This window comes from Schistocerca americana, chromosome 4 (genome assembly GCF_021461395.2).
Source record: "Schistocerca americana isolate TAMUIC-IGC-003095 chromosome 4, iqSchAmer2.1, whole genome shotgun sequence".
NCBI classification, from domain to species: Eukaryota; Metazoa; Arthropoda; class Insecta; order Orthoptera; family Acrididae; genus Schistocerca; species Schistocerca americana.
Genome location: NC_060122.1, coordinates 590,893,366 through 590,917,141, shown reverse-complemented (window position 1 = coordinate 590,917,141; position 23,776 = coordinate 590,893,366).

Below are 23,776 nucleotides of genomic sequence, written 5' to 3'. Positions count from 1 at the left end.
GGTCGAGCAGCTGGCTCGTCACATTTGCAGGATGAACTGTGGTATCGTGTTGAAGCTGCATGGGCAGCTGTACCTACACACGCCATCGAAGCTCTGTTTGAGACGTATCAAGGCCGTTATTACGGCCAGACGTGGTTGTTCTGGGTACCGATCTCAGGATCTATGCACCCAAATTGCATGAAAATGTAATCACATGTCAGTTCTAGTATAATATATTTGTCCAATAAATACCCGTTTGACATCTGCATTTCTTCTTGGTGTAGTAAATTAAATGGCCTGTAGTGTAATAAAGCCAAAATGGCATATTCAAATGATAAACACAAAATCAGCGCCAGCATCGTCTCACATATACCATATTTTATATATTTGTGGTGAGACTGATTTTGTGTTCATCATTTAGCATTGCCACTATGGCTTCATCATATTAGTACCTGTTTTAGTATGCTTCGAACACTCTGCTGTGTACACACGTATTAATACGACACTCATAAACCGCGTCACTTGCCTCGTGCTGTACATTTAGTACTATGAATCTTGAAATTCTGTCAGATAGGTCACAGTTCGTAGTAACTGACGTGTAGGGCAGCAGGCTACTCACGCTGTATAAAATTCACATCAGTCTTTCCATTGTGCGCCAGCCTAGCTCTGACGTCATAAATGTTGCGCAATACTTTAAAAATCAAGTAAATAACCTGAAACGCGTCTAGCATGTCAGGAGTAATACTAAATCAATATGTGTTGAATAGCAGTTCAATAACTTTAACCAATTTCGAAATTTGGACGTTTTTCTGTAAAAATCATTGGCGCAACAGAAAAGAGCTAGAGACTTACAAATTTACATTTAGATTCCTTTTTCATAATAATTTAGTAGAAACAGTATTCAGGATCTCACAAATTAAAATTTTTGTTGAAATTCATGATTTTCTGGTTTTTGTCTTAGAAATTAAGGAAGCAAGATAGATTAAGTACAAGAACAAATAAGGCTAGGATGTTTAAATTTAAGTAGAAGGGAGATCCGCTATAATCATAAAGATCTGAGAAATTTCAATTGAATAACTATAAAACTATAGCGATAGCGTATCTCCAAAGGGCAAGTTCAGAGCTCGTCTACTGCGTGTAGCGTAATTAAATTAATTCTCTCGCCCAAAATATTTGACTTAGCCACGTCAGACTTTTATTATGATTACTTACCTGTGTGCTGATTGCACATTTAAATTGAGAGCTTCATGGGCAGTCAGCAAAGGAAGCGATGATTTATTCAATAACTTGAAATGGTGCATTACTAGCCTAGCGGCTAGTCGGGAGACCCGATTTGATCAGGCGCTCCCTTAGCCGTCCGCACCGCGGCTTTATATATAAGAACGCTGTGCGAGGAAGTAAGGCCCCAGTTCTCTCCAGACGCTGAATGGCAAACCACCTGAGCCAGGAGTCGCGTCGCGTCGGTATCATTGATATAAACAGCCTTGGATGCCGCAATAAGTTACTCGGGATATGCGTAACCATGAAATCACTTTTCAGGTGAAGTGTTAATTCTGGGATAACTTTAATGATCTATCTTCAATTTGCGTATGTCGTATTTTCACGTGCCGCCGCGGAACATACATTCTACCATTATTTAGCGTGGCGTTTGATGAACATTATCTTCAAATTATGGCGAGCATACACTTAAACATTTAATTTGGACAATTATAGTTGCATCAGCGCATTATACTCTGAACTGCTCTGGTAGTTGGATTGTGTGGATCCTATTTTTTTTTTTTTTTTCTTTTGATCTGTGACTTTCAGAATATAGCGAACATTTTTACAGGATCGTTTTGATTATGAATCCCAGATAATCTCCTAATTCCTCAGATCTATAAGCTGTAGCTATAAGTGTATTTCTCAGATGAAGTGGGCACTAGGAATTCTAATTACAGGCTTCACGTTTTGCTAATCACTTTCTGGTTGCCAATATTGTAGTTTGAGAGCCAGTGTCGAGAATGGCAAAAGACAGCATAAATAATAGGAACATTTATATAACAATTAATTCCACCTGTCGCCCCACATATGGTTAATCGGCCGAGAAATGCATCAATTCTACAATATATATAAACAAATAAATTCCACCCGCCGCCCCACATATAGTTAATTGGCCGGGAAATGCATCTTTTCTACATTACAAACACAAAATGTTATTAACAACATCACTCCAACCGCCGCCCCACAATTGGTGCATCGGCCGGAAAAAACAAACAAAACTTATATTCTATACAAATTTATTCCACCAGCCACCCCACAATTGGTGCATCGGCCAGGAAAAGAAACTGAGTAAAAGTGAAAGTGATTTTTAAATATTTGGATTCGGGAGTGAAATACGACACGCAACTGAGTAATAGAACAGTGATAGTGTTACGTGTGCACGTGGACGACGCAATTGGATTAACAACGCACCTGGATTGACGGAGCTGGCACTGAGTCTAGCGGCGCTGCCGGCATCGCGAGAAGCCAGTTTCGCCTCACCGGCGGAGCAACCGGAGCCGCGCCTGCAGTTGCGAGCCACGCAAACACACAGCAGCCGTCAAAGTGCCGTCTGCAGTTCAACGCGCCGCGTCGCATCAGTAATCCTGGTACGCCGCGCCGGCAACGCCATACGTCGTGCAGAAGGAACTCAGTAATCCTGGTACGCCGCGCCGGCAACGCCATACGTCGTGCAGAAGGAACTAAGTTAGCTGAAAAGCTGTTTAAAATTTTACTGACCTGCACTAAAAGACTGTCGGAGATGGAACTGGCAGAAGAAACTTAGGTTAAATTCAAATCAGAACCTATGTCTGTTGAGGGAACTGTAAATCCAGACAACGGTTCAAGTGTAAATATGAATGAAAATAGTAATGTTAAAGTGAAATATGAAGTATTGTCTCCTGACAGTAGTGTGAAAAGGGGCAATGATTCAATAATAGACCCCCCTGTAGTAAAGCAGAAATCAGAAATTGTTAATTTATTGGATGATAGTTTCTCTGATGAATTAAAAATGAAACAGCCATCAGAGATGGTAGAGTTTAAAAAGGATAAGTTGGATATGACTGATCAATCAGAAGTTTCATTTAATTTTGATGATTCTGGTGTTGGAGCTAGTTTTTCGTCACCTGAGTGTGGTAAAAAGCCAGCTAGTGAGCATCCCAAAGATACTGGGGCTATTGATTTAAATGTTACGTTACAAGCAATAGCTGCCAGTAATGCAAAATTGTCAGCCAGTAATGCTAGAATGACAGCTGAATTAAAGTCTGAAATAACTGAGGTCAAAAGCAGTAATGCTGAATTGAAGTATGAGATTGTGGCCAGCCAAACCAATTTTAATAAACGGTTTGAGGCAATGGACAATAAATTAGAATCCAATAAAGTTGAATTAGAAACTTCCATCAAGGCTAGTTACAATAAGTTGAAAGAGGATCTGGACAGTTTGAATGATAAAATTGATTACAACCATGAGGATATTAAGAAAAAGGTTGCTCAACAATTTTCTGAAATGTATAAAACAGTAAAATCCGAAGTTGCTGAGGTTCGCAAAGACTTCCAAATGGAAGATGCGAAGCTGGAGCACAAGTTAACAGAAAAGATCGAGGCGGAATCTGAACCGTGCTCAGATAGGTTTAAAGATGTTAATATAAAAGTAAACATATGTCAAGCAGAAGTAGACGCAATCAAAACTGACACTACTCACATTGTGCAAAGAGTAGATAATGTTGAAGTAAGAATAGAAAATATTAGTACTAACATTGCTAACATTGAGAGTAAAGTAGCTTCAGTAACTTCTGGTAATGGTAGTATGCAACAAATTGTAGCTGCAAACGCCGCTTTTATCGGGTGTCGGCAGTTCTTGCGGTTCGATCCAGATAAAAATATCCACCCGCTAGATTTCTGGAACGATTTTGAAGATGTGATTCCACTAACTTGGTCTGAACGAGAGAAAATCTCATTTATTAGAAGCCATTTAGCAGGTGACGCCATGCGTTGGTCAGCTGATGTTATGTTGAAGTGTAAAACATTAGCGGAATTTAAAACAGCTTTCATTAATGAGTATTGGTCTATTGGAGTGGAAAACGCCTCAATGCAGGCAAGGAATCTATAGAAGAGTTTGCTAGGTCATGGATCTCACGTTTGTCACATTTGGCCGAAAAGCTAAAACCTGAAATGATAATACTAGGTCTTGAAGCCAAACTGCCATGGTATTGGCAAACTAGAATTATATCTGCCCCTAGAGGCAATCTGGATCGTTTCATTGAATATTTGGAACGTGTAGAGTGTGTGGCTGCCAATGAAGAGCAAGCACATAATAACAGAAATGCTAATAACGCTAGTAGTAATTTTAAGAACGAGCAGAATGGCAATGTAAACATCAGAACAGTAGGTGTTCGCCATCCTAAGAGAGGTAGGAATTGGAGAAATAATTATCAGAACCAATAATGGCATCCAAATGATAGTAATTTTGTTCCGAACAAAATTATGCAGGTAAACAACAGTGCGGAAAGCAATGCTGTGCCAGTTAACTATAATGGAAATAAAGGAAACAGTAGTAGGCCGAGGCAGGAAAACTAGTTCCCGTCTATGAGGACACTGGCGCTCACCAGGTGGTTACTTTTCCTAAGCCAGTAATTACAGTAATTGGTAAGACAGATCAGAATACTCAAATTGAACATGTGGATGAAGGGTCGGTAGCATCTAAGGCTACAGCAGAAATATTAGATCACTCACAGTATTTGATAGATACCGTGTTAGAGACGCTTTCTAAGTGGGAAGAGAAAGATATGGCGCAGCAGTGTAACGGTAGGGAGGAGCTACCAAATACTGAATTGTCAGGTGAAGAAGCAGAAGAAATTCATGCTTATATTTACAATGAGGATGATGTGCTCTTATCTAAAGTGCCTGTGCAGGATGTTGATACTGTACTAATAGCTTTAGGAAAGGAGGTAAGAGAGAGTGCAGAGGATAGCCTGTTGGGGGTCGATGAACCCAGTAGCTGTGACCAGTTGTCACTTGAGAAGGAACCCGACGATAATAGTAAAGGTGGTTTAGCTGTAACTAGTGTTATGCCCGGTCTGGAGGCGCAGAATCGCTCAGACTACGGTAATTTGGGTCATGTTCAGCAAACTAAATGTTTCGATTTGAAATTAATAGACCGACTGGAAAAGGCAGCTGATAATGTAATTCAGGAAACCCCTACACACTTTGACCTAAATGCAATGAAGACAGATGTCGATCACTTTAGTTGGAGACAAATCCAAAAGGAACTATTAGGTGAGTTTGTGGAACCACCTGTACAAACTAGAATAAGCCACCCTATAATAATAGTGAGTATGTTGGGTATCAATGTACGTTGTCTCTTAGACAGTGGAAGTGAGGTGAGTGCGATATCTCAGTCCTTCTTTGATTCATTACCTGGTAAAGACAAGCTTACTGTAATGAGGGTATCAGGACTAAGAACAATTGGTGCTACTGGCAAGGTGTCAAAAACGGTAAAGCAAGAACCTTTGCTGCCCTTTGATATTAATGGTAATATAATTGATCATCCATGCTTAATTGTAAACAATCTCAGTATTGAGGTTTTAATTGGCATAGATTTCTTGTCGAAATATCAGAGTGTTGTTCACTTTGAAAGACGCCGGTTAAAATTGGTCTTGCCGATAACCGGAGTAATTACGGTACCTTTTATTGATAAACATGTAGTAACTAATGATGAAACTTGGGAGCTGCCTATGCGAGTTCTGAAAAATAGAAGATATTGGGACGAAGGTGTTAATCTTAGTAAAAGTAAGCTAAACACAGAAGAAGAAGAAGCAATTATTTTGGACAAGATAGAAGCTAAATTTCAGGAAATCGATAGAGTTTCAGCTAATCAGAAGGAAGAACTGGGACAGGTTTTAAAAAGGCATCATAAGGTATTTTCAGATCGACCTGGCGTGGTCAAAGGTTATGAATGTCAATTAAAAGTGAAACCTGGCCAAGTGTTTTTCAGGAAGCCATACCAAATACATGTAGCTAGGAAGGAAGCGGTTCGAAAGGAGATGCAGAGAATGCTAGAGTGGGGTGTGATTGAAAAAGCGGTCAGTGAGTACAATAATCCTCTGGTTGTTGTACCAAAAAGAGACGGGAGTGTCAGATTGGTCTTGGACGCTCGTTGGTTGAATGAAATAGTGATTAGGGAAAGTGATAGACCGCAGAACATGGACGAGTTATTGCAAAAGTTCCGGGGAGTACAATTCTTAACCTCTATGGACATCACGTGTGGATACTGGAATTTGCCACTGGTGGAAAGTTCAAGCAAGTACACAGCTCTCTTGTACGAAGGAGTTTGTTACCAATACCGTGTCGTACCTTTCGGACTTAATATCTCTGTTTGTGCCTTCGTACGTGTGATGTGCCATGTTTTAGGACCAGCCTTAAGTAATAAAATAACAGCCTACTTAGATGATCTGTTAATAGCAACTCCTACCTGGGAAGAACACATAGTTTTATTAGAGGAAGTGTTAGAGGCTATTGAGAGAGGTGGTATGGAACTAAAGATTGAAAAGACAGAGTGCGTTAAAGAAGAAATAGGTTTCTTGGGATATATGATAAGTGGAAAAGGTATTCTGCCTGACCCAGGCAAGCTAGCAGTCATTGAAAAATTTGAGGCTCCCAGAAACAAGAAGCAGTTGAGATCGATGTTCGGTCTTTTCGGCTTCTATAGGCGTTTTGTTAGTGATCAGGCTTTTAATGCGCCCTGTCTTCACCTCCTGCTGAAAAAGAATACCCCTTGGGTTTGGACAGCAGAATGTCAACAGGCGTTCGAGGCGCTTAAACAATCTTTCATTAATAGTCCTAGTTTACATCATCCTGATTTTGAAAAACAGCTATGGTATAGCTGTGGAGATATTCCAAGTAGAAACAGAAACGAACAAGAAGTGCACAAGACTATAGGTTTCGCAAGTCGATCTTTACAGGCAGCAGACAGAAACTATGGCATCTCAGAACTGGAAGCCTAGCTCTGACGTCATAAATGTTGAGCAACACTTTAAAAACCAAGTAAATAACCTGAAACGTTTCTAGCATGTCAGGAGTAATACTAAATCAATATGTGTTGAATATCAGTTCAATAACTTTAACCATTTTCGAAATTTGGACGTTTTTCTGTAAAAATCATTGGCGCAACAGAAAAGAGCTAGTGACTTACAAATTTACATTTAGTTTCCTTTTTCATAATAATTTAGTAGAAACAGTATTCAGGATCTCACAAATTAAAATTTTTGTTGAAATTCATGATTTTCTGGTTTTTGTCTTAGAAATTAAGGAAGCAAGATAGATTAAGTACAAGAACAAATAAGGCTAGGATGTTTAAATTTAAGTAGAAGGGAGATCCGCTATAATCATAAAGATCTGAGAAATTTCAATTGAATAACTATAAAACTATAGCGATAGCGTATCTCCAAAGGGCAAGTTCAGAGCTCGTCTACTGCGTGTAGTGTAATTAAATTAATTCTCTCGTCCAAAATATTTGACTTAGCCACGTCAGACTTTTATTATGATTACTTACCTGTGTGCTGATTGCACATTTAAATTGAGAGCTTCATGGGCAGTCAGCAAAGGAAGCGATGATTTATTCAATAACTTGAAATGGTGCATTACTAGCCTAGCGGCTAGTCGGGAGACCCGATTTGATCAGGCGTTCCCTTAGCCGTCCGCACCGCGGCTTTATATATAAGAACGCTGTACGAGGAAGTAAGGCCCCAGTTCTCTCCAGACGCTGAATAGCACACCACCTGAGCCAGGAGTCGCGTCGCGTCGGTATCATTGATATAAACAGCCTCGGATGCCGTAATAAGTTACTCGGGATATGCGTAACCATGAAATCACTTTTCGGGTGAAGTGTTAATTCTGGGATAACTTTAATGATCTATCTTCAGTTTGCGTATGTCGTATTTTCACGTGCCGCCGCGGAACATACATTCTACCATTATTTAGCGTGGCGTTTGATGAACATTATCATCAAATTATGGCGAGCATTCACTTAAACATTTAATTTGGACAATTATAGTTGCATCAGCGCATTATACTCTGAACTGCTCTGGTAGTTGGATTGTGTGGATCCTATTTTTTTTTTTTTTTCTTTTGATCTGTGACTTTCAGAATATAGCGAACATTTTTACAGGATCGTTTTGATTATGAATCCCAGATAATCTCCTAATTCCTCAGATCTATAAGCTGTAGCTATAAGTGTATTTCTCAGATGAAGTGGGCACTAGGAAATCTAATTACAGGCTTCACGTTTTGCTAATCACTTTCTGGTTGCCAATATTGTAGTTAAAGAGCCAGTGTTGAGAACGGCAAAAGACAGCATAAATAATAGGAACATTTATATAACAATTAATTCCACCCGTCGCCCCACATATGGTTAATCGGCCGAGAAATGCATCAATTCTACAATATATATAAACAAATAAATTCCACCCGCCGCCCCACATATAGTTAATTGGCCGGGAAATGCATCTTTTCTACATTACAAACACAAAATATTATTAACAACATCACTCCAACCGCCGCCCCACAATTGGTTAATCGGCCGGGAATGCATCTGCATCTACAAAACATTTATATAACAACATTTATTCCACCAGCTGCCCCACAAATGGTGCATCGGCAGGGAAATGCATCTTTTCTACATTACATTCTACATTTAAAGAACTACAATATATTCCACCAGCCGCCCCACATTTGGTGCATCGGCAGGGAAATGCATCTGCATCTACAAAACATTTATATAACAACATTTATTCCACCAGCCGCCCCACAGACGGAAGGTCATCGAGTAAAACAGAAGTGAGTTCAGGCGTTCCACAAGGTAGTGTTATAGGCCCTTTGCTGTTCCTTATCTATATAAACGATTTGGGAGACAATCTGAGCAGCCGTGTTCGGTTGTTTGCAGATGACGCCGTCGTTTATCGACTAATGAAGTCATCAGAAGATCAAAACAAACTGCTAAACGATTTAGAAAGAATATCTAAATGGTGCGAAAAGTGGCAGTTGACCCTAAATAACGAAATGTGTGAGGTCATCCACATGAGTGCTAAAAGGAACTCGTTAAACTTCGGTTACACGATAAATCAGTCTAATCTAAAACCCGTAAATTCAATTAAATACCTAGGTATTACAATTATGCACAACTTAAATAGGAAAGAAAACATAGAAAATGGTATGGGGAAGGCTGACCAAAGGCTACGTTTTATTGGCAGGACACTTAGAAAATGTAACAGACCTCCTAAGAAGACTGCCAACACTACGCTTGTCCGTCCTCTTTTAGAATACTGCTGCGTGGTGTGGGATCCTTACTAGGTAGGACTGACGGAGTGCATCGAAAAAGTTCAAAGAAAGGCAGCACATTTTATACTATCGCGAAATATGGGACAGAGTGTCACAGAAATGATACAATTTGGTCTGGAAATCATTAAAAGAAAGGCGTTTTTCGTTGCGACGGAATCGTCTCACGAAATTCCAATCACCAGCTTTCTCCTTCGAATGCGAAAATATTTTGTTGACACCGACCTACATAGGGCGGAACGATCACCACGATAAAATAAGGGAAATCAGAGCTGGTACGGAAAGATATAGGTGTTCATTCTTTCCGCGCGCTATACGAGATTGGAATAATAGAGAATTGTGAAGGTGGTTTGATGAACCCTCTGCCTGGCACGTAAATGTAGATGTAGATGTAGATGTACCGGGTGATCAAAAAGTCAGTATAAATTTGAAAACTGAATAAATCACGGAATAATGTAGAGAGAGAGGCACAAATGGACACACATGACATCGGGTTTTACTAGAACCAAAAAAATACAAAAAATGTCCGACAGATGATCAGAATAGCAATAATTAGCATAACGAAGTAAGACAGGAAATGGTGAATATGTCCACCATCATTCCTCAACAATAGCTGTAGTCGAGGAATAATGTTGTGAACAGCACTGTAAAGCATGTCCGGAGTTATGGTGAGGCATTGGCGTCGGATGTTGTCTTTCAACATCCCTAGAGATGTCGGTCGATCACGATACACTTGTGACTTCAGGTAACTCCACATCCAATAATCGCACGGACTGAGGTCTGGGGACCTAGGAGGCCAAGCATGACGATCATCGCCAAACGACGCGCGCAAGAAATCTATCACGCGTCTAGCAATATGGGGTGGTTCTAAGAAAATCCCATGTCATTCCAAGCATGTGTATCAATTTTTACCTCTCTATCTACATAATTCCGTGATTTATTAAGTTTTCAAATTTATACTGACTTTTGGGATCACCCAGTAGAGGACATGTTCGCTTATTTTGACTCCCTCTTCCACTGAGCGAAGTTCCTGGCACTTGTCGTGTTCTCCTCGTAACTGAGAGGCTGTGGGCGAGCGCGCCACTGGCAGCGGCGGCGGCGGCAGTACATAGCAGGTGGGAGGCGGCGCCGTCCGTCACGGCGAGCGCTGCGGGGGCGGGGCGCGGCGGGCAGCCACTCGTAGTACACACGCGTCGTGCCTCAATGGGCCGCCCATTCATCTCCGCACGGGACGGGACGCAGCCTCCGGCCGATAAAAGAGAGAGAGCCCGGCTCCATTGAGCCGCTGCGCCGCTGGCCGCGATATTAATCGGCTGCCGCGATTAACGGAGCTCGCCTGCCTGCCTGGCAGGCCGCAGATCGGCGCCTCCCATTACCGCCCCCCTCCGTCCCACAGTCCGCGCGCCCAGCCGTGCCCGGCAGCACGACGAGCACGCTCCGGTGACTGGGGCACTGCTTCACTGGAGCTCGTGCTGCACCACAACACCGGCCGTGGCGTAGGTCAGGCTTACGACTCCGCGATCCTCCCCATTGTTCCTTAGTCGCGATAGACATCGGCTTCAGCTTCTCGTAGAGTTGTGAAACAATCCTAGGCTAGCGTAGACTATTGTAACTGAGCTTAGTAGCTTTGGTCAGTTAAAGTCGCGCCCGTGCTACCAGTACATTAAGTGTGTTGCATACATATCGAGCGTTACCTTGAAAGATGATTATTGTTTATGAAGTAAAGATCCACGCAGTGGACACAAAGTGAAAAAGCTACTCCTTATGTTTCAGATCTAGACTGCCATAAAAATACGAAGGAACTGTTAATCAGAACTAAGGGAGAAGTTGTAGTCTAATTCACAATCGATTTATTGATATTAAACATGACTAGACAACAAAATTATTAAAGAAACATCATACAAAAAATATTTATTTAACAAAAGCCTTACTAAAATGGGATCTATGGTGGACAAAATGATCTGCTGGGGATCGACACACGACACTAACCAGAACACTACTCGCTCTATCTCACTTCATGCACGTGAATCCAGGTTATGGCATCAAACTACGCCACCACCAAGCATCTATATTCTACCATACAAACAAGAAAAAGAACATAGTGCTGAGAAATAGATATTATAGCCCTACGTTGCAGCAGTGAATACTTTACCGTCCTGCTGGTCAAGGCAGCCCACCTCGATGCGTTCGGTGACTGAAGTCATGGACGGCGGCAATCTGTTATTAAATGCGTGTTCCCGAAAAATGCAAGTACGTGGTGTCGCGTTCAGTTAATTCAGAACGCAGGTACTTCCCTAAGATGGATTCCAGTGTGCAGGTGGACCCGTTTGCTGGTCTGCCAAATCAATTTGACTCCGTGCCATGACTGTGCGTGTCGGAAGACGTCAAATGTTTGGACGGCCGATTCAAGACAAATAAGTACACGCACACGTCACTCGTTGTGACCGTGATGATATGAGCAGTACCTCTGATGGTTCAGAAGGTGACTGGCACAGGCTCTAAGTCACACACTAGCAAAGGACACAAGACTCACCGTTTAGGTAGAGACCTGCAGTTCTTTACAAGCGAAGTGCCAGTACAAGAGACGTGTACCAGACTCGCAATCTTCCTTTCTGTGTGTTTCCTCCTCAGCTTGGTTCCAAAAGCACATTTCTCTTTTTTGACTTCCCCCGCTTTCGCACAAGCCAATCACAAGCTGGAACCCAGCATTCTAAGCTCGAAGAATGGTGTTTGCACTGCAAACCGATTTGACCAATCAGAGACTTTAAAGTTAATTGGCAGAAAATGGAAAAAAAATTCAGCTTTGCTGCCTCTTTCACACACGTTTTCCATGTCTTTTACTAACACAATACATGGTGGAAGCACAGCCTTCCATAAACAGCTTCTTATCTCCCCTGGTGCATCCATTTCAAAGTTTGTAAAGAACGGCCATAAACTTGTAAAGCTTCATCCTTTCACAAACAGTCTGGACGTGTGGACGCCATTTTCCTTGTCCCACAGACATTTGCAGAACGTTTACATTTCTTTTGGCGGCTTGCTCACTAACAAGGTCTACAATGCGCTGTCAGCGACTTTTCGGCGCTAGGCTGTATACCTGGACGTCTGCCCCCTGTCTGGCGCCAAGCTAATGTGTTTTGCGCAATGTCACCACTGTACGCGGCCCTCTGGCAATGTCTCCTCATCGTTCCCCAGAAAAAGGGTGCTTTGTCGGCCCACCAATGCCGTGCTTTTACTGCAGTGTTTCCTTAGATTCTGCTAAAAACCGGAAGTGTGAACCATCTAGAAACTCAGTGAGAATGTACAGGGTAACATTAATAAAACCAACAAACAGCAGGGACAGATTCCTAACTGGATACTATGAACATGTGCCCACAAACGCATCGTTGCTCTGAAAGACAGTGCTGACGAATGAAAGTTCCTCTGACTACGTTCTGTATGTTCCTTGTGTGTTGCAGTCTGTGTGATTGAAGCAGCGTACTGTAAGCAGCAGAATGGTCAGATAATCATGTCAGGGAAGAGCTGAGGGGGTGATTGTCTATGACCAAGCAGATGGAAGCGGTCCAGAGACTGCAAGGCTATACTGAAACAAGTACCCTCACAGACACTAACCACATCACACAACATGTCGAGGCCTTTTTGGGCGTTTGTGTGAATTTGAGTCCTTTCAAAGAGACGAATGTACAGGGAGGTGGCAGACTGTGCGTACACCAGATTCTGAGGACCGGGTTCTCCCGCTCAGCCATTTCCATCTGCTTGGCCGTATACGAACACCCTCTTGGCTTGTTCCCCCACATGATTACTGGACTATTCTACTGCTTACAGTTCGTAGCGTTGATCACACGACACACAACGAACACATGGAATGGTCAGAGGAACTTCCATTCGTCAGCGCCATGTACCGTGGCAAAGATGCATTTCCAGACACGTGTTCATAGGACCATTTTCCTCCATTTACAGTCAGGAATCCGACTCTGCAGTTTGTCGGTTTTATTAATGTTCATCCTCTATACAGGGCCAGGCAACTTACGGAACATTTTTGTAATACATAGTCGTGTGACTGTCTATTACTTCTAAGTAACCAGTATTTACAGCATAAGTTGAAATTGTCAATGTTTAATTCAAGTTTTATTCGAAAATTGTAACGTCAAACAAAGAGATGTCGTAGTAAAGATAGAGCAAACAATACAGATTTATCATATACCACTACAAAACACAGTTCCTCATCAGAAAAGTAAAATAAAAACCGCATAAAACAAAAATATATCTAACACCACTTCAATACTTCTTCAAATATTATTCTCTTATTCATGAACAATTTCCGTATTTATCAATAATAATGGGGAACCCTTGCCTTTGATCATGATGAAGAAAGTTCTACAGAGTACAAAATAACAACAACAATTATGTATATTTTTTATGTTTGTGCATGTAAACTGTACTTGCATCAAAAGTAATTGCTTTGGTTACATAAAAGCGCAAAAGTTACTCAATCAACTAATTTTATTGCTTTTAAAATGTAGTTAATATTCTGTAAGGGTAGAAAATAGTGGTTTAACATTGAATGATGTATGTTTCTAATTGCGTGCAAACCAAAAAACCAATAAAACAGAAAAAAGAGAAGTAGTCAGCTCCCAGTCTCTCTGTTACACATTCATTTATGTTTCTTTCCCTCCCAATGCTAGCAATACTGATTGTAATCCTATCATTTACTACATTTATGTAGTGCACCAAAAATTCCGACCCGTAATTTTGGTAAAGTGCAGCGCCAGCTCCTCGTAATTACGTTGTCGTTGGGGCTTTCAGTCCGCTGCTCTCCCCGCTAATCTTTCATGAGCAAACCCCTTCACCTCTGTAAAACTACTGCACCCGAGGTCCACTTAAACCTCCTCCCCATAGTCAAGCTTTGACCCTTTGAAAAGGTGAATCTGTGTCCCCACCTGTGTGGCTTGCTACTGAATAGCACTACTCTACTCATTGCCCTGACGTTGCCTCAAGTATGTAATTGGCATGCTGCTACAGATATGTTGCGACCTTGCCTTCACAGTCACAGTTGAATAGACCAATCGCGATGGTATAAGGGGCGCCGGCCGATGTGACCGAGCGGTTCTAGGCGCTTCAGTCCGCCGGCACGGTAGCTCAGCGTGTTCGGTCAGAGAGCTGGTTGCCCTCTGTAATAAAAAACTGAGTGGAAGGATCAACAAACGAACTTGACCGGATGTCATGTGACGTCCTTGTCCGCAACGACCAAACACATCGATTAAAAAAAAAACAAAAAAACAAAAAAAACCGCTTCACAGGAACCGCGCTGCTGCTACGGTCTCAGGTTCGAACCCTGCCTCGGGCATGCATGTGTGTGATGTTCTTAGGTTAGTTAGGTTTATGTAGTTCTAAATCTAGGGGGACTGATCACCTCAGATGTTAAGTCCCATAGTGCTTAGAGCCATTTGGTGTAAGGGGCAGTTAGATGGAAACCGAACACCCACCACAAAGGGACCACGAAATGGTTCCATTCAAAAGTAACTACCAACGCGTTAGTGAGGGACGTTCATGAAAAAACAAAAAACTATTTAAAACATGCACCAAATCCACAATTTTGAAGATACTGTAATTAAATTTTGTACCATGCTTTACATGATAATTTCATTTGCATTTACTGCTAAGTTTCTTGAATTACATATAACATTTTTATGGAATTTTAAATTACTTTTTCAAAAAATAATATATGTACCTTTTTCTCAGAAACTATTCAATAGAGTTTTAACATAATTTTCTCTGTTTAATCTCTTAGCATATAGTAAGCTTCCCTCATGAGGTTTTTGGATATATGGAAAAGGAGAATTTTAATGATTTTTTTAATCAGAACACTCCAAGTATAATACGAAATTCGTGCAAAATTCCAAGCACTTTGCCCCATATCTCAACTCAGAGTCAGAATTTCAAAATTTGCTCTTGAGACAACATTTATTGGGTTTGCAGAAATAGATGTACAATTTTCATAATTGTTTCCTTCACAAATTCTGAGAAAAAGGTACATAAAGTTTAAAAACCCCTATCTTCAGGAAATGCAATTTAAATTTCAGCCTAACGTTTTTTCCTATGTCACCTCCTCAGAAGGCTCCAGATTTGGACACAGGGTCCTCTCTCCCTTCAAGGCCAATCTTCTTCTGGTTTCTTGTTTTCTGTCTTCTTTCCTTTACCAGATCTTCAATTGACTTTTCACATGTAGATAGGAACTGTAAATATATTTTTCTGCCGCGCGGGATTAGCCGAGCGGTCTGAGGCGCTGCAGTCATGGATGTGCGGCTTGTCCCGGCGGAGGTTCGAGTCCTCCCTCGGGCATGGATGTGTGTGGTTGTCCTTAGGATAATTTAGGTTAAGTACAGTGTAAGCTTAGGGACTGATGACCTTAGCAGTTAAGTCCCATAAGATTTAACACACATTTGAACTTTTTTTTATATTTTTCTCAAAACATCTTGAGTGAAATTTGCTATCTTAAAGCCCATTCTCCCTAATAACTTCATCCTCCCTACATTCCCTCATCACATACAAGAACTGCACCATAATCGAACACTTCCGTTAATCCCCATCAGTAGCAAAAGGCAAAACAAGAATTGTTTCCTCATAAACAAAATACTTGGTTTGTTACTGATACAGAAGAGAGACACAGATGATCTATAAGACCAGAGACCACATATCGCAGCCTTCTAGATGTATCCAGTGCAAGTTTTCTGGAAAGGAATCCACAGAATCAGTGTTTACACAGCTAGTAATGCAGTGTTGCTTCAAAGAAGAGGCGTGGGGGGAAGGTCGCGCCACACATTCACTTATTTTTCAGCCATTTCGGATACGATTTCATCATAGAACGTTCAGGAATTTGTTGTCCATGACTTCTACTAATAAATAAAAAATAAATTGAAAATTGACATTTTCATTCAGTTTCACGAACGTCACTCCTAAGGCGTTTATCCCACGGGGAGACGAGACGATCAGTTCCTGTTACGTAGCATCCGGTCGACCGCTGATGGTTCCACAACCGCCACGCTCTTGCACTTCCTCGTCCGACTGAAACCGACGTCCACGCATATCTTCAGCTCGCCAAAAATGTTAAAATCACACTGTGACAGATTCGCACTGTACGGAGGATGCTGCAGGGTTTCCCAACCAAATCGTTGAAGAATAGCCTTCGTCCGATTGGAAGCGTGGCGGCGGGCGTTGGCGAGCAACATGATGGTTCCGCCCAAAATCATTCCCGGACGTTTTGACTTTACGGCGCTTCGCTGTTTCTGCGAAATGTCTCCATAGCACTCCGCAGTGAATGTGCTTCCATGCTCGAGGAACTCAACAAGCAGAGGACCGCCGCAGTCGAAGAAGTTCACTGAAAGCCTTGCAATTCTTTGCTGGGGAGGTGTGGCATGTTTCCACTGTTGACAGTGGCGTTTGCCCTCGAGCTGTCGGAATGCTGTCGAACGGAATGATCCTGTTGCGCGATAACACCCACCCCCACACTACCAATCGGACCAAGATTACGCTTCAATGGTTTGGTTGGGAAACATAGCAGCATCCTCCCTACATCCCGGATTTGTCACCGTGTGATTTTCACACTTTCACCGACCTGAAGGAAGACATTTGTGGACGCCGGTTTCAGTCGCACGTGGAAATCCACTGTCCAAGAGTGGGCGCTGTTATGGATCTGTCAGCGAGCGACAGCGGTCTACGAAACAGAAACTGATCGTCTCGTCTCCCAGTGGCGTAGATGTCTTAACGCGGATGGTGATTGCTTTAGAATGAGACTATCCATGACCGGCCGCTGCGGCCGAGCGGTTCTAGGCGCTTCAGATCAGAACCGTGCCGCTGCTACAGTGGCAGGTTCGATTCCTTCCTCGAGTATGGATGCGTGTGATGTCCTTAGGTTACTTAGGTTTTAGTCGTTCTAAGTGTAGGGGACTGATGACCTCAGATGTTACGTCCCATAGTCCTTGGAGCCATTTGAATTTGACTATCGATGGTCTCGTTGTGGTGGATGTTCGGTTTTCATTTGACTGCAGCTAATAGTGTAGAGATGGAAGGGCTTAAATAAAATCGACTGCAGACGCAATAAGAAACGAATATTTTGATAAAGACCCCTCTGTGTGTAAATCTCAAGAGCCACAATAAGTTCAGCATGATGTTTGTCTGTCATGTGGCATAGCTCGATGAAACCTGCCCTATACGTAGAAAGAACGGCTGCAGTGTAGTACAGAAGGTAACTAAAATAAAAACGTGATGAGATCAACACAAATGACACTTTTGTTCGAAGACAGTAATTACACTGAAGCCACTGCGATTGATGATCGACTCATGGAGACTACAAACGGCATGACATGGCTCTTAATAGGGTGTGTGATCAACATGGAAAGCAATACAGTCTCTGCAAAGTGCTCCCTATCTGGCCACAAGGATGGTAAGGAGTTATTGTGGTAGGTGCAACTCGTCCACATGCACCAGCGACCACCGAAGAGCTGTCAAACGCACGTGTGTAGGAATGGAACGCCCTACCATAGCATGCTGCAGACGATGCGTTGCCCTCCGATCCTATTAATAACCATGTCCCCCCGTTTTTGATGTCTAGCGGACCATCATGGATCGCCGTGACATCAGTATATTTATTGCCTTCGAATAAATGTGTCATTTCTGTTGGTCTCATTGCGTATTTATTTTAGTTACCTCTGTACTATACTGCAGCATTTCTTTCCATGTATGGTCCATGTTTCATGGGACTACGTTCCTTGGCAGTGGCACATCATGATACAGATAATTTCCTCTTTAAGTTTTGTACATCAGCATATATTAACAATGAAGTTCACACGACTGAACAGAGTAAAACGGCACTGAAGTGGATGACAAAAATGCCTGGATACAAAAAAAAAAAGTTGTTGCTATACCAGGACACAATACTCTGTAAATCAAGGGAAAACAGGGACGTAAGTAACGAGAGGACATAGAATGAAGAAGTAAAAATTTAACTGAGGGCGAAGAATGGAGACGCTGTCTGATTATAGCACGTTACAATAGAACGTGGCAGGTAATGCTAGCAGCGGCATGGAGTCTTCGTTGATCGGCAGGCGATCGTAATTAAGAGTTGCTATCGTATTTTCACATGATCTGATTGTAGTTTTAGAGAGCAACAACATCATTAACTGTTTCTCCAGCTAGCCGGTAATCTTTTGTCGATCTTCCTGGTGGCTGTACCATTCACTTAGCTATCTCAACATGACACCTAACAGGTAGGATCATGGAGTCTGGAGACTGACTGTATCATCCAAGGAAACGCTTCTTGATGGCAAGAGAACTCTGGTCTAAATGGGCTTCTGCTTTTGCGAATTTTTTAAAACCTCGGAGCTGGAAAAAAATTGACGATTTCACAGAGTGCTCTACTTGTCATAGCGAAAACAACCGTGCTCATTTGCACAGTTTTGTGCAGGTGGCGTAGATGCGCTAGGCTACGAAACACTGATTTCTTCTAGCAGCCACATCTGCTTTTCTGAGGCCTCTCTCGTGTGTTCATGCGCCAAGGACCGTTAAAACTTAACAGACGGTACCCCTCACAAAGAAATCTAGGCTAATTCTGATGTAGCTATAATAGGTTACCACGCCTGGACGATGTGGCATCAAGATCTCCCTGTATAACTATCTCTCGCTTCTCATTTCCCTTCATTACCAAATCGACTGCTCCTTGATAGCAGCAAGAAATCTCTTCTTTCAGTCAATTGACACTGTGCACTTTTTTCTCACTAATTCGATTCAGTACCTCTCCATTACTTATCTGATATATCCACCTTATCTTTAGCGTTCTTCTCTAGTAGCACAGTTCCAAAGCCTCTGCTCCCTCCTTGTCTAAATTGTTTATCGTCCATGTAAAAGGCTACATTCTCGACAAATACTTAAAGAAAAGACTTCTTGACTCCTAAATTTATAACCGATAGTAACAAATTTAATTATTTGAGAAACACTTTTCTTGCAAAAGCCAGTCTGCATTATATGTATGCCCTACTTTTGTCATCAACAGATATTTTGCTGCCGAAATAGCAAAAATCTACTGCTGCTTCTGATGTCTCACATTCCAAAATACACAGCACAAAGGAAATGAGGAGTCACTTGTTTAAACACCGTCATTTTCTCCCTTTTGACGTCAACGAGGCATTCTGACACTTGCTTTACATTCATTCTGGTTAGCCCAACGACAAAAAAATGTTCAAATGTGTGTGAAATCTTACGGGACTTAACTGCTACTGTCATCAGTCCCTAAGCTTACACACTACTTAACCTAAATTAACTTAAGGACTAACACAGACACCCATGCCCGAGGGAGGACTCGAACCTCCGTCGGGACCAGCCGCACAGTCCATGACTGCAGCGCCTAAGACCGCTCGCCTAATCCCGCGCGGCCCCAACGACATTTCCGGATATACAAGAGGACCACCTTGCCCTGCCTGTCTGCCAAATCTGTGCGGATTTAAACAATAGTAATGACCGGTCAGATAATGACTGGCCAGGAAATGTATCAGTCCACTCGACGAGTCAGGAAATGTGATTTTTAGTCTCTCACTGATGTTCCGTCTAACAATACCACCACTTGCAAAGTAGGTTAGAATCAGATTAACAATGTCGCTCACGAAGCATATGTTCGCTTTATCGGGCAACAACAAAGTTATTGACTGTGGATGGTATCGTCAGAATGGAAATAATGAAGTCACTGTAAAGAAGTCATTAATTTTGGCACTTACCTTGAATGGATTCCGACGTAGATTTCGTCGAAGTTGTTATGGCTCATCTTGTTGATTCTAGAGTGATTCCACTTTGACTGCTAGAAGGTCCAGATCTGTATTTTGGCAATATTTGAAGACCTAACAAATGCGTTTTTCAGGAAATTCTTAATGATCAAACAATCCCAGATCAGAACAATGGTATGGTAGAAATAATTTTTGAATTGGTACTCACGATCCACATTTTTATTAAACTTCTTGTAAATTCACATATACTTCTTCTTAATTGTCACTTCATCAAGAAAACAGTTTTGTATCAGTCTTCATATATTTAATTTCCACTTTAACCCAACACAAGACTTGACTGTTCTTTTACAAAGCGAAATAACAACTTAACTTCTGCAAAGTGAAACCAAGCATTCGCGCAAAACGGTTACAAGTAAGTCAAAGATTATGACAGTCTCACAGAAATGAATACACACAAGAACCATATCACTGTAATACATCGATACATTGGAGTGCCAATACATTAATAAAACCAAATGTGAATATTGTCTGTTACTTCGCAGAAAAGTAGTACGATATTACTGGCATCGAGAACTGGGGTTGGGGTGCCGTAATGGTCACGTAAATAGAGAACCATTACATCCGGAGAAATTCGTATGTTCTCGTACCTATGCCTGAAATGTCCATTCATTTTGCCACAGATCTTCTATGCGATCTCTTATTAACTCTTTCGTATTTACCTCCGTTACAAGTACCCTTGCACTTCCATTCGATTACGTTTGTCTCTGGTCCGCTGGGCAGGTCGAGGACGGAGCTGGGGTACAGCGCGCCGACGCGGCGCTGAGACGCGCGCCCACCCCCGCCCGCCCCTTCAGCGAGGCAGGCAGCAGTGTCACTCCCAGCTGGGCCGAGTGCCGCGGGCCGCGACAGTGTGAATGGCTGTGCGTGCGGCGCCGGTGTGTGCGTAGCGCGGCCATTAGGAGCGGCGGGAACAAAGCGCGCCCATTGAGCGCGACCTGCCCCAACAGCCGGCCACTTGCCAGCCGCCTCCCTGCCGCCCCGCCCCACACCTGCACCCAGGCGGCTCAGAATAAAGCAAAAAATTGCCCGCCGCCCTTTTTAAGATGTCAGTGCAGGCTTCCGCTGCGCCTGCGAGGAGCAGACATTAAGCCTGTGGCCCGTTGCCAGCACGGCGGCGAATTCAGAAGTGCACAATGCTCTGACCATTATTTCTCCTTCAACAGGTAGCCGGTCTCTCCTTCAAAATATATCACGCACCGATTGGCCAGTCTTCTTTTTCGTCTTTCGTCTCTCTCGAGTACATCCACTTTCTCGATATTCGTTTTGTCGTTTCATTCAGTATTTCTCACTCCACTTTGCTTCCCCATCTTTAGTCCGCAGCTCGTGGTCGTGAGGTAGCGTTCTCGCTTCCCACGCGCGGGTTCCCGGGTTCGATTCCCTGCGGGGTCAGGGATTTTCTCTGCCTCGTGATGACGGGGTGATGTGTGATGTCCTTAGGTTAGTTAGGTTTAAGTAGTTCTAAGTTCTAGGGGACTGATGACCATAGATGTAAAGTCCCATAGTGCTCAGAGCCATTTGAACCATTTTTTCCCCATCTTTCTTTTTGTTTTAGATACCAGCGAACCCGGAAACGCTTCGCATGGCTCCGTATGTATCGGAACTGCATGTACATCCCAAATTCCCTGTCCTCCCTTCTCCCTGGCCACCTTCTCCTCCCCCCTCGCTGTCCATCTCTATCTCCTCTCTCTATATATGTTCATTTCCTTCTGAATGTTCAGTAGAGTATCGTGTAAAATTTGTGAAGTAAACCCGTCAAGATTATTTTGAGATTTCTCGTTCTACTTACATATGTGTAACGTCTTAAGTGGAAACATTTTTACCAAATATGTTTATAAGTGCAATATATTACCAAAATACATACCGTATGTCCGTCCGAATGTTAGTTAGAATATCGTGTAAAAATTTCAAGCAAATCGGTGAATAACTTTTCGACATTTGTGATAACTACACTTCCCCTATATATACGGTGGTTCATTGATCGTGACCGGGTCAAATATCTCACGAAATAAGCATCAAACCAAAAAACTACAAAGAACGAAACTTGTCTAGCTTGAAGGGGGAAACCAGATGACGTTATGGTTGGCCCGCTAGATGGCGCTGCCATAGGGTAAACAGATATCAACTGTGCTTTTTTTAAAATAGGAACCCCCCAGTTTTTATTACATACTCGTGTAGTACGTAAAGAAACATGAATGTTTTAGTTGGACCACTTTTTTCGCTTTGTGATAGATGGTGCAGTAATAGTTACAAACATATGGCTCACAATTTTAGACGAACAGTTGGTAACAGGTAGGTTTTTTAAATTAAAATACAGAACGTAGGTACGTTTGAACATTTTATTTCGGTTGTTCCAATGTGATACATGTACCTTTGTGAACTTATCATTTCTGAGAACGCATGCTGTTACAGCGTGATTACCTGTAAACACTACATTATTGCAATAAATGCTCAAAATGACGTCCGTCAACCTCAATGCATTTGGCAATACGCGTAACGACATTCCTCTCAACAGCGAATAGTCCGCCTTCCGTAATGTTCGCATATGCATTGCATTGACAATGCGCTGACGCCATGTTGTCGGGCGTTGTCGGTGGATCACGATAACAAATATCCTTCAACTTTCCCCACAGAAAGCAATCCGGGGCGTCAGACCCGGTGAAAGCGCGGGCTATAGTATGGTGCTTCGGAGACCAATCCACCTGTCATGAAATATGCTATTCAACACCGCTTCAACCGCACGCGAACTATGTGCCGGACATCCATCATCTTGGAAGTACATCGCCATTCTGTCATGCAGTGAAACATCTTGTAGTAACATCGGTAGAACATTACGTAGGAAATCAGCATACATTGCACCATTTCGATTGCCATCGATAAAATGAGGGCCTATTATCCATCCTCCCATAATGCCGCGCCGGCCAAAGTGGCCGAGCCGTTCTAGGCGCTAGAGTCTGGAACCGCGCGACCGCTACGGTCGCATGTTCGAATCCTGCCTCGGGCATGGATGTGTGTGATGTCCTTAGGTTAGTTAGGTTTAAGTAGTTCTAAGTTCTAGGGGACTGATGACCTCAGATGTTAAGTCCCATAGTGCTCAGAACCATTTGAACTTGCCTTGGGCATGGATGTGTGTGATGTCTTTAGTTTACTTAGGTTTTAGTAGTTCTAAGTTCTAGGGGACTGATGACCTTAGAGGTTAAGCCCCACAGTGCTCAGAGCCATTTGAACCCATAATGCGGCACCATACATTAACCCGCAAGGTCGCTGATGTTCCACTTGTCGCAGCCATCGTGGATTTTCCGTTGCCCAATAGTGCATATTATGCTGGTTTCCGTTACCGCTGTTGGTGAATGACGCTTCGTCGCTAAAGAGAACGCGTGCAAAAAATCTGTCATCGTCCCGTAATTTCTCTTGTGCCCAGTGGCGGAACTGTACACGACGTGAAAGTCGTCGCCATGCAATTCCTGGTGCATAGAAATATGGTACGGGTGCAATCGATGTTGATGTAGCATTCTCAACAAAGACGTTTTTGAGATTCCCGATTCTCGCGCAATTTGTCTGCTACTGATGTGCGGATTAGCCGCGACAGCAGCTAAAACACCTACTTGGACATCATCATTTGT